The sequence below is a fragment of the Oryctolagus cuniculus genome, chromosome 10 (genome assembly GCF_964237555.1).
Source record: "Oryctolagus cuniculus chromosome 10, mOryCun1.1, whole genome shotgun sequence".
NCBI lineage: Eukaryota > Metazoa > Chordata > Mammalia > Lagomorpha > Leporidae > Oryctolagus > Oryctolagus cuniculus.
Window position 1 is genome coordinate 2,797,629 of NC_091441.1, and position 11,751 is coordinate 2,809,379.

Below are 11,751 nucleotides of genomic sequence, written 5' to 3' on the forward strand. Positions count from 1 at the left end.
CTTGACTGCTGAGCCAAGCACCTACCCCTGGAGTAGATGCAGTTTTTCCACTGCAAAACTGGAAATGTGGAGGTGATGGGTGTGCTAATTGACTCAACTGTGGCAATCTCTTCACATCCTATACCTTACACATGCCGTTCGTGTTTGTCAGACCTTGAAAAGCTGAAAAGAGCACTCCTTTGTCCCTTCTGTGTGCACATGCACATACATAGCTCCTTTTCGTCCCTAAAGGGATTTTTTTGTTTTACATTTGGTCTTATTAGAAGGAGGAAAGCACTGTTTTGTGACAGTTAAGTCTGTATTTAGGAATAAATGATGTGTGATTTGTTACCCACAGCCGGAGCAGGTGCACGGAGACAGGTGACCACTGTGCGGGCCCAGCCCCGCTGGATCAGGGCTGGTCGCCTTCGGCAGTACTCCAGGTCTTATTCCATTTCCTGGCACGGGCAGGAACTCTTTCTGGAGGTTCCACTGCTTTATCTTGAGTGTGAATCAGACTTACATGTTCCACCTCATCCCCCTCAGGGTCACATTACTCCCTCTTGCTTTATGGAACGAGAATCGGGGATCTGAAGCCGAGCAGGTGTGGGTTCAAATTGTCTCTGTCAGCTCTGAATGGCACAACATCCACCTAAAGTCTCCAAGCCACAATAACACGTGTGGCTGAAATATGCCGACCCCACAGGACTGACACCAGGATACATGTATGCACACACGTATGCATACACACGCACACATGCACACTCAGAGAAAAATCTGACACCGTAGTGGGCCCACAGGTGGAGAAAGGCAGTGCTCGCTGTGATGGGAGCACTTGAACCACATTCTGTGAGGCTCGGTACACATCCTCGCGTTCACCTGTGTGCTGCAGACGCAGGCACGCACAGCCTGCTTCGCTCGCACGGCCTGGTAGTGGAGTGCTAATGAGGCCAGTGCAGTACGGAAGATGGCTTTCGGGGGTTGTGGGTGAACAGAGATTTGGAGAAACAGCAAAATAGGGAACGGTTCCCATAGTGCTTTCTGGTTAACCCGTTCACAGTCTCTCCATTTAGAACTCAAAGCTTGAAACTTTATCTAAACTAAAAATAAATGCAGTGGATAATATTCCCAGCCCAGAAAATAAGATAAAAAGGTCTTTAAAGTGAGACCTCTGTTCCCGAGGGCTGGGCGTGGGGGGCGCTGTCTGGTGACACTCTGGGATGGCCGCTGGGCTGTCCAGGTTCTTGGTGTGCCTGGGTCCTCCCCATCACGAGCTCTCCGCCCCGCCCCTGGCTGTGCTGTCCACCCCACCTGTCCTCTTGGAGAGGGACTCAGGAGCACTGGGGCCTCGGCTCAGGGCCAAGGTCAGGTCCAGACTGCAGGCAGGTTCCACCGTCTCTGCCGTCGCGCTCGGCCTGCCTGTTCTCAGCTTGCACGCTCCTGGGCAGGTGCCCACGGGAAAGCTGCCCGGTGCCTTGGTTCTGCGTGAGCTTGGGGGACCTTAGGCACCATTTTCCCACCCGGGCACCTCGGGATGGTCACTTCTCTCCAACACGCAGTCTTTGTGGCCAGTTCCTTTCCCCCTGGGACCTGTGCTGCCTTCTGCCTCCCAGACTTCCTGGTCACAGATGGGCCTTCCTGCACGGATGGAAGGAAGCTTGCTTCTGTGTGTTCCGTGTGGGGCGTCCCCACGCTTTGGACTTCCCGAGATGCTAACTTCCAGGTGCACAGTGCCCTGCACAGCACGGCACCTGCTTGGGAGCTGCTCGTCACGGCTGATAACTTGTGATGGTAGCGGCTGCCACTCCCAGTGCCCCCGTCCTGGGCGTGGCTTAGGAGCTGGAGCAGCCCTCGGCTGGCCCCTCCGGCGGGCACAGCCCTGGCTCCCGATGGGAACACAGCCGACTCACTCTCTCTTCGTGGAGGTTGTGTGGTGGGGAGAAGTTGTCTGGGAGGCGTCCAGCAGCCGGGTAGCACTGGACGAGGCCGGGAACCTGAGACAGGAAGGTCCGCATGGAGCCCTCAGCTCTAACAGGGATGCAGACTTCAAGCCCTCGGTGTCTCCATTCCACCAGAGCTGCTTTGTAGACGGGGGAGGTGGCGGTACAGTACTGCCAAGGACCAGCTGCTCTCACTTCTGCACTGCGCCTCCCTCACCAGCCCCCAGCCTGCAGCCTGCCCTGGGCGCTCCACGTGGACTGGGCAGGACCCATGCAAACACCCCTGGGATCAGAGCCCCTCTCTTTTCTCAGCCCTGTTAACACTGCATCTGCAGACAGTCTGTGTCACTTCGGTCCTCAAACTCTGTTTCCACTTGAGTGCCTTCCTCAGTTGCAATTCTGTCACCCTTTTCTCTGGAACTTTTCAGAGCCTTAGCCGGTGGCCAGCTACAGCAAGATGCCGGCGTCTGACCTGCTCTCGTACCCGCCCCCCGCCTTCCCTCATTGTCAGGGTGGTCACTTAGGTGAGAAGCTGCTAATTGGCCTTATCAGCTTATGTATGAGCCCGGGAGAGTGAGGGGCCCCGGAGACCCCAGCACCAACTGGAGGAAGTGGCTTGGAGGCAGAGCTCTGGTTTGCACACGATTGCTGGACATTGAGCAAACGCTGCAAGTGATGGGTGCATCACAGAGCATTGGGGAGCGGCCACAGCCCGAGCGCCAGCGTCCGGCTGCCTGTGCCCAACCCCAGCCCGGCTGTATGGAAGAGATGGGCCTTGGGCAAGCACTCCCCATGGCCTCAGCTTACACATCTCCAAAATGGATGAAGAGGAGCTCCTTGGAAAGAGTGTGGGAGGGATAACCAGGTTCCTCTACGGAGACCGCCCAGACAGCGCCTGCTCGCTACTGCTGCGGGGCTGTTACCTGCAGGAATGCCGCGCTTCTGCCGTGAAGGGCCCCCGGAGCAGTGAGAGCAGGAAGGGAGGGTGCGTGGCCTGTGGCATGGAGGGCCCTGCCTGTCCGTGGACCCTGCATCTGTGGACCTGGAATCCGCGCTCCTCCACTTGTCTTGTTGGTGAGTTTGTTACTGCAAGTGCCGCCTCCGTGGATGAACACAGCCCGGAGCGAAGGCAGCCCAGAAAGCTCAGGTTTATGTCAGCGTTTCCCCAACACTGCGGCCCATCGGCTTGGCATCTGGGCTTCCATCTCTGCGTAGGCAGGTCAGGAGGAGAGGGGGGTAGGACATTAGTTCCCACCGCCTCTTTTTCTCCTCCCCCCACAGTGATCTGATAAGTTGACATGCGGATAAGATCATGTCCCCTGTGCCTGGGTTTCTCACTGTTGTCCTGCTGGTTTGCACGGGATGCCCTGCAGCACTGGTGACATCAGCCACACGGGCGCCCCTGTGTCCGTCCACTTGTTCTCCAAGGGACACTGCGGAAGGCCAGAAGCACATTCACAACTGGTCCTCGCACCAAACTCCGACCACAAGGGAAGAGTTTACATCACGCACTCAGTCCTTTGGCCGGGATGTAAAGGCTGTGTGTCCATGCGTGTGATCTATGTAACACTGCAAAGACACAGGGCCTGGGAAGGGGGCGGTGGGTGAAGCACCTGCCACGTGCGCAGGACTCGCACCGGGCCCAGCGTGAGCACAGGGCTTGCTTTTTCCACACGATGCTCCGTGGTGACAGCTACTGGAAGTGGGACGATTTGTCGAGAGCCGCTCTGCAAAGGATCGCATTGATGATCTCCTGGTACCTTAACCATCCAGTGCAGTTGTGTCCTAACCATCCAGTGCAGTTGTGTCCTAACCATCCAGTGCAGTTGTGTCCTAACCATCCAGTGCAGTTGTGTCCTAACCATCCAGTGCAGTTGTGTCCTAACCATCCAGGGCCATTGTGTCCTAACCTTCCAGGGCCATTGTGTCCTAACCACCCAGTGCAGTTGTGTCCTAACCACCCAGGGCAGTTGTGTCCTAACCACCCAGTGCAGTTGTGTCCTAACCATCCAGGGCCATTGTGTGCTAACCATCCAGGGCCGTTGTGTCCTACCATCCAGTGCAGTTGTGTCCTAACCATCCAGGGCAGTTGTATCCTAACCATCCAGTGCAGTTGTGTCCTAACCATCCAGGGCAGTTGTATCCTAACCATCCAGTGCAGTTGTGTCCTAACCATCAGGGCAGTTGTGTCCTAACCGTCCAGGGCAGTTGTGTCCTAACCATCCAGGGCCATTGTGTCCTAACCATCAGGGCAGTTGTGTCCTAACCACCCAGTGCAGTTGTGTCTTAACCGTCCAGGGAAGTTGTGTCCTAACCGTCCAGTGCAGTTGTGTCCTAACCACCCAGGGCAGTTGTGTCCTAACCATCCAGGGCAGTTGTGTCCTAACCACCCAGTGCAGTTGTGTCCTAACCACCCAGGGCGATTGTTTTATGTTGATCAAAGTGATGAGCAAAATACTTCAATGGCCTTCTGCAAACTGAAAGGTGGGTGAGGGACCTGGGCGGCAGCGTAGAGGGCAAAATCACAGACGGCAGCACCGGCATCCTGTATGGGGACTGGTTCCTGCCCTACCTGCTCCACTTCCCATCCAGCTCCCTGCTCACGGCCTGGGAAAAGCAGTGGAAGTTGGTCCAGGTGTCGGGACCCCTGCCACCCACATGGGAGACCTGCATGAAGCTCCTGGCTCCTGGCTTTGCCCTGGTTCAGCGTGGGCTGTTGCAGTCATCTGGGGAGTGAACCAGCAGATGGAAGATCACTTTGTCTCTGTTTCTCCCTCCCTCTCTATAACTCTAACTTTCAAGTAAGTAAATAAATAAATAATTGCTTTAAAATATTATATTTATTTATTTGTGAGGTAGAGTAACATACACAGAGAGGGAGAGACAGGGAGAAAGATCTTCCATTCACTGGTTCACTCTCCAGATGGCTGCAATGGCCAGAGCCAGGAGCCAGGAGCCAGGAGCCAGGAGCCAGAAGCCAGGAGCTTCCTCCAGGTCTCCCATGCAGGTGCAGGGGCCCAAGGACTTGGGCCATCATCTACTGCTTTCCCAGGCTGTAAGCAGAGGGTTGGAATGGAAGAGGAACAGCTGGGACATGAACCATCTCCCGTATGGGATGCCGGTGCAGCAGGCAGAGGCTTAGCCTACTACGCCACAGCACTGGCCCCGAAATAAATAAATCTTTTCAAAAAGTGAGTAAATGGCAGGACTGAGAAAGATGACTTATTCACTCATTACCAAGTCAATAATTCTCTCACATACACAGAGAGAGACCCACATTTGTTTATCAGGGAGAGACAGAGAGCTCCCATATGCTGATTCACTCCAAAGTGCCAGAAAGAGCCAGGGCTGGATTGGCCAAAGCCACGAAAGAGCTGGAAACTCAATCTGGGTGTCCCACGGGGGTTTCTGGGATCCAGCTATGTAAACCATCGCCTCTTGCCTCCCATGGTGCTATCAGCAGGGTGCTGGAATCAGGGGTGGAGCTGGGACTCGGATGTGGGGTGGAGGCACTCCAAGCGGTGGCCTAATCACTGTGCCAGACAGAGGCCAGGGCTCTTAATCCTTCATTTCAGTCTATCATACATGCAGAACTTTGAATAAGTGATGGCCAACCTACAACTTCCAAAGAGGTCCGGGTAAACACATGGCGGGTTCCAAAATACGCATTGCACCCCGGGTAGCTTACACGCACCGCAATGGCAGAAAGGGAGCAGAGGTACTGAGATGGTCCCACACCCCTGGGTTGCACGTTCTCCCATTTCCCAAGCGATCCGGTGTCAGTTCCGCCCAAGATCAGCAAGACTGTGCTGCGTACTTCCGCCCTGAGTTTGCACGGCCTCCGGCCAACTAGAGACACCTTTGCGTCCTTCTTGTCTGAACGCGCTAGACTCTGTTCTTTACCCAGAAACAGAGAACGGAGGAGGCGCTCCACCCGGCTGCCACCAGCCACCATACCCGGGCATGTTTTTGCGTGGGGCGGCTGCCGGGCGCCCTATGGAAGGGGAGGCAACAGCCCCCAGAGTTCGAGGAGCAAGGGGACTGGGTGGGGGGAGGAGAGACCAATCGGAGGGCAGGTCCTGCGGTCCCCGGGTGGAGGGATGAGGCAGGAGTTGGCCGTTTCCCCCGCCCGCGGGGCTCTTCTCCAACACGCGCATTGGAGGCTTGATCCTTTCTTAGCGCTGCCTGGGAGGCAGGGGGCGCCACGTGCGCGCAGGGACTGGCCTGGTCTCACTCAGACTCAGCGCCCAGGTGCCCCGCACGCCTTCCGGACGCCTGTGAGACCACATGGCTCGCCGTGGGGGCGCGGGGAGGCCCTGCCCACGGACGTTTTGCCTGCTGCAGGCCAACGACCGGAAATAGATGCCGTGTCTGAGAGCTTTGAAAGCCCAGAAACCCACGTTTCTGTGGGAAATGTTTGTTCCATGGAATCAGACTCAATCAGAAGCAGTAAAATCCGTTATTTTAAATATTTCTGCTTTTGCAGCCGATCGCTTTGAAAACCGTATAAAAGCCTACATAAAACATTTATTTCTATTGGGAAAGGAGTCTTTGCACAATGGAATTTCAAACCTCAAACACCCCCGCCCCAAACAACAAAAACAGTCGTTTTATTGAACTTCCTGCAGAATAAACTTTATCTGCAGGAATTTCAATTAAAGCACTTTATGGCCACTCCATAGTTATAAGAGTTAAACTATAAAACACAAACATCCCTGAACATGTAGAGTGGATTCTAAGTAAAGCCGTTGCACAAAGCAAGTTTGCTGAGTTCCCTCACTCCTGGACACGCGTGTTTTAAACCTCTCACCCTCTGACTCTGGACACAGGGCCGAGGCTTGGAGGTGGAGGTTGGCCTCACTGTTAAGATGCACATTGGAGGGCTGGCGCCGCGGCTCACTAGGCTGATCCTCCGCCTAGCGGCGCTGGCACCCCAGGTTCTAGTCCAGGTTGGGGCGCCGGATTCTGTCCCGGTTGCTCCTCTTCCAGGCCAGCTCTCTGCTGTGGCCCGGGGAAGGCAGTGGAGGATGGCCCAGGTGCTTGGGCCCTGCACCCCATGGGAGACCAGGAGGAAGCACTTGGCTCCTGGCTTCAGATTGGCGCAGCGCCAGCCGTGGCGGCCATTTAGGGGGTGAGCCAGCAGAAGGAAGACCTTTCTCTCTGTCTCTCTCACTGTCTAACTCTGCCTGTCAAAAAAAAAAAAAAAAAAAGATGTTCATTGGAAGAGGAGCAGGTGGGACATGAACCAGCTCCCATATGGGATGCCGGAGCTACATCTGAGTGCCTGGGTTCGACTCCTGAGTCTGGCTCCGGACTCAGCTCCCTGCCGATGTGGACACCGGGAGGCAACGTTGATGACCCTTGGAATTGGGTTCTTGCCCCCCTTGTGAGAGGCCTGGGTTGAGTTTCCAGCTCTCTCTGGCGTCAGCCCACCCCAGCTGTTTCAATCATTTGGGGAGTGAACCAGCAGGTCGGAGGTCTCTTTCTCTTTCTCACTGCCCCTGCCACCCTCCAAAGAGTGCCACAAGCCCCAGAAGCTCAAGGCTTCTCCACTTCTCAGCTAAAGAGCTGGCCGGCCATTGCAGCAGCGCCCTGTGTGGAGACACAACCTTGTCTCCTCCGCCGGACACCAGCTGGGGGTCCTTCCTAATCAATAAGGGTCTGCAGTAATTCAGACTGTGTTCTCTAATTATCGGATCAATTATATCCAACTTGCATGATGGAAGCCCGCATTGCAAGGGAATGGACTGTATTTCAAGGCACAAGGCTGACATTTTAACATTTTAAACCTCACCCCAGGAATCTTACTACTAAATTTTAACTGTTGTCTTTGATACGACAGTAAATCTAGGAAAGTCATATGACCTTATACAGCTAACAAAGCGCCCATTTATAGCAGGGATGGGAAGCTTAAATCACTTCGGTCTACACCGGCCAGAATTCAGGACCTCCTCACCGAGCCACGTGGGGGTGTGTTTCCGGAATGTTCATCGTCCACACACCCGTCCGTGGGCGAGGGAAGTGGGCAGGGAGCACCCGTTTATTCTCCAGGGCCTGTTTGTTCCCAGTTAGCAGACGCCCCTCTTCTCCCTCCTCTTTGTTCTGTCCAACTTCGGTTTTCTGACATCTCCATTTCAGGCATTCCTTTGTTTTCTTCTGTGTCCAATAGGTGTCGTCACGGGCTTCCAAAGGCAGGGCCCGTCCGCTGAGCGCTGTCCACACCAGTCCCACTCTGGGGTCCCAGCTGAATGTGGGACGCTCGGAGCATGTGGACTGGCCTTTTTATAGTCTAGCATTGACATTGTTCTTACATGATAAGTTACAAAAGTTGCTAAGGCCGCTATCAACTATTTGGAAAAGTCTCTTGGGAAAATGGTATGTTACTTAAAGCAATAATCTCTAGAGTTCATTAAAAATTCAGCGTCCATTCAACGCAATGAGATTTCATGAGCCCCTCCATGTCGGCTGCAGGGAGGGCACAACGAAAATAGCAAGTGAGAAGTTGTGTCCAGGCAACACGACACGCGTGGAGAAGGTTCCGTGGAAAACATTCCCGCTGCCGCTGTAGCGCCTGCGTGTGGACCTGACACCCACGAGCTCCGCAGATCCTCACAGCTCCGAGGCAGCGGTGTGGGCGGGAGGTAGGGAGGGAGGCTGAGAGGCCTACCGAGGATCACGGAGCTGGCTCACCTTCCCCAAGCTGCTGAAGGCAACCGTTGGGAGGGACCGGGCAGAGCAGGGTCGCTGTGGGACCTGGGCCAGGGAGTCCTCTCAGTGGTGTACCTGTGGTGGGGATGGCAGAGCTGTCACTCCGGGAGGCCCTGCTCTCTCCCCATGGCTGTGCCAGCCGGAGGTGTTCAGGAGCCGATGCCACACGGTGCCATCCGCCAGCCACGTTCCTTCGGAAGCTGAGACTCGGGGTCATGCCCACGCTGTCTCTCCGCATGCCGTGCCCGCCCGTGGTGTCGGGGCGAAAGGGCCACGGGGAAGGCTGGAGGGACTGCATCTCACTCATCTGGGGTGAGATCCCTGTAGAGGCCTCCCGGTTCCTGGGTGTGTCTCCGGAGTGGAGGAGGGGAGATGGTCCGGGGAGAGGCCCTGCAGGCCACACCGGATGTCACGTGGCTCTAGCAGTGCTGTGTTTGCCTCGTTGTCCTCATCAGTCGTGCGGGTGAAGGCTTTGCGGCTGGCACCTGCACTGGCCACTGAGCCTCCCAGGGACTGTGGGCTCACGCGGCAGCGAGAGAGCAGAGCAGAGGAATGGCAGAGTCCCGAGTTGGCATTTGCGGTTTCTCCGACACCATTTGGCTCAGTTTGATCCATCACAGTGCAGTGTCTAGAGTACACCAGCGGTTAAATGTGGTTACGCGTTGGAAGCCCCTGGAAGGCTTTAAAAATGCAGATGCCTGGGCCCCGCCCTCATGCACAGATGCGGTTCTAACTGGCAGCAGAGTTTGAGAGGCCCTGGCTTCGGCGGACCACGTGGTTTTAGTGCCCTTTATTTGCAAAGTGTCCAGTCTTGCTTTTGGAAAGCAGGAGCGGTTGGGTGGTTAGTGTGCATGGTTTCTGTACAGATCGCCCAGTGGAAACCTGCAGCCCACGCGAGGCCGTTAGGTCCTACAAAGCTTGCGGAGATAAACGCGATTAAATTACATAAAACACGTAGAGTCGCTTTTCTGTGACACGGCTGTGCACAAATTCAAAGTCTTGCAGTGCAGTGTCCAGATGACTTCCATATTCACTTAGAGACACCCTGAAAGGGGGCTCCCGGCCTGCGCTCCCCCTGCTGTGAGGCAGTGGCCCCGAATTCTGCACGGTGGCCTCCAGCACAGGCGGTGCCTGTGTGGGGACTGGAGACCCCTCCCTCCGCTTGGACACATGCAGCCCGCTGCTGGTGCAGGTGTGGCTCTGCTCCCACTCACCTGGGATCCGGTGCCCCCAGCAGGTCAGACATTGAATGTAGCAGAGGCTAAGCCGGGGGGGGGGAGGGTGTTTTCTGGAACCCCCTGGATGGGCCAAAGGCATCCCCAGTCGGGGCCACAGTGCAGCAGAGCTGTTGGCTGCTGGTGTCCCTGGGGCTGCAGCCAGGCTGCTGGTCCCTCCACCCTGGGGCTCCTCTGCAAGTGCCTGCTTGGCTCCAAGGGAAAGGAGGCGGCGCCCCCTGGAGGTCATGGACCCACCAAGGTCGGGCGTGGAGGCGTGAGACACAGGTGCTGCCAGTGCAGGGTGGAAGGCCCGCCCCCTGCCTGTGGACTCTGACTCATCCCTGCTTCCCCTTCGTGGGTGGTGTCAGGCGTCACCGCAGACATGGTGCAGAGCTCTTGGCTGCGCACTTGCACGTCTCCACAATAACCCGTCGCTGTCCCTGCCCGTGGTACAAGCTCCCCCCCCACCCGCTGTGCCGGTGGCTGGGGGCTGCCCCTCCCCCCTCCCTGCCCCAGCACAGGGTCTGGAGCAGACTCCAGCCCTGGATCTGTCCCGTGGGCTCTGATTTGCTGTCGCTGAGGCCAGGGATTATCGCTGGCTTGTCTTTGTTTGCTCCTTGTTCTTGGTCTAGTTCATTCCTCAGAGAAGGAGTCCTTTTGTCCCTGGGACACGGAAGGTGACCCCTAGTCAGTGCGTCACTCGCGGACACGTTTCTTTGTAAGACTCGGCTTTACCTCCTGTGACGGCGACGCTGTCCCATTTCCCAAGCTAGGATCTGCATTCCCCTGGGAGACTGGAAGGCGGCTGCAGCTCCTGCTTGGCTTTTGAGTTGGGATCTTCCCGCGGGGCCTGGAGAGCCCGGACCGTCCACACCTCTGAGCCCCTCGCACCATCCTGGGCCACGTTTGCCCTCCAACGAGTTCTGCGGAGGGAGCTCCAGCCGAGCTTGTCGCCTGCATCCCAGATGTCCCTAAGACAGTGCCGGGGCCCTCGGCACTTTGGACAGCACTCAGGCGCTCACAGCTCCGCTGGTCAAGGCCAGGATTCTCCCCTGACCTCAGGAGTGGACTCTGTTTCCACTCTCCGGTGGATGGGACGGAGGGAGACTCTCACAGACACTGGGAGGCTACCGTCCTGCGCCTGCTGACGGCTTCCGGCAGAGCCGGGCACACAGAGCCGGCCACTGGCATCCATGGAGAAGGTGCCCTGGCGCCTTCCTGTCTGCAGGGTCCCACCGTGTGTTCTGGTTTGAAAGATGCACTTGAACGCAGCCCTTGGAACTGGGAAGGGATCGAAGGCACACGGGAGCCTCCGCCCTCCCTGGGGACGGGAGGCAAACCTAGCATCGCCTCTCTCTGTCCAGCCGCGGCTTCCTCCCTGGTCTCTCACTGGGCTCTGCTGGGCTCAGTGGGCAGAGTAATGACGCCGCATGGCAGAGTCGTGCCTTGGTAGAAGCCATGTTACAGCAGCAGGAAGAATCCAGAAGGCAGGCACACACACACAAGGGCAATTGTTACGGGATGAGGTGTGGCAACCATTACCCCCCACCCCCCAGCAGAGGGCCCAGTGGCCGTGAGGCACAGGTGGCAGTGCAGCGGGCACATGTGAGAATGTTCTGGAATGTGCAGCTACCTAGGGTAAGACACCAGGGGACTCCTCCACGGACCACAGCCCTTGAGGACCCTTGGAGAGCCGGTGCCCTGTGGCTGCTGAGACCCTGGGGCCAAGCGTCCCCCTACTTCTGTGGTAACCATGGGGCCCAGGGGCAGCAGCGCTGAGCAGGCAAAGTTGGCAGGTGCTGGAGATGTGGGTGCCCAGCCGGAGCCAGGGTCACAGCCACGTCCCGGCTGCAGAGCCCCTGGGCATTGGTCAGCATCGGCCGCTCCTGAGCGCAGCTGGGAAAGCC